Source organism: Penaeus monodon, chromosome 23 (assembly GCF_015228065.2).
Source record: "Penaeus monodon isolate SGIC_2016 chromosome 23, NSTDA_Pmon_1, whole genome shotgun sequence".
NCBI classification, from domain to species: domain Eukaryota; kingdom Metazoa; phylum Arthropoda; class Malacostraca; order Decapoda; family Penaeidae; genus Penaeus; species Penaeus monodon.
Genome location: NC_051408.1, coordinates 16,053,698 through 16,054,064, shown reverse-complemented (window position 1 = coordinate 16,054,064; position 367 = coordinate 16,053,698).

Sequence of the window (367 nt, the reverse complement as noted above, 5' to 3'; positions counted from 1 at the left end):
AGTAAAGCCAATCTAGTAGCATAGCATAAGATTAGAAGAAAGTGGTCACTACTGCCTGAAATTCATGCAGAAATTCAAAAATTGTTGGAAAAAGGTCCTAGTGGGATAGGCTCTTGAGGTAAAGGAGAAGGAGAAGGAAGACAAGATCGCATTGCCTCACAGTTAGCGTTGAAGGCTGAGATTTTTCACGGACACATATTATGCCCTTGATATTTTTATGAAGGAGTTATTCATATGGCAGACAATTTGCAAATTTCATCCAGAATCGATCCATTATTTTGGGGGAAGTGGGGCATTTTGAAGTTACATATTTGTTGTTTTCATATGTCCGCAGGATTGGATTTGAAACAACTAATATGCCAGATTT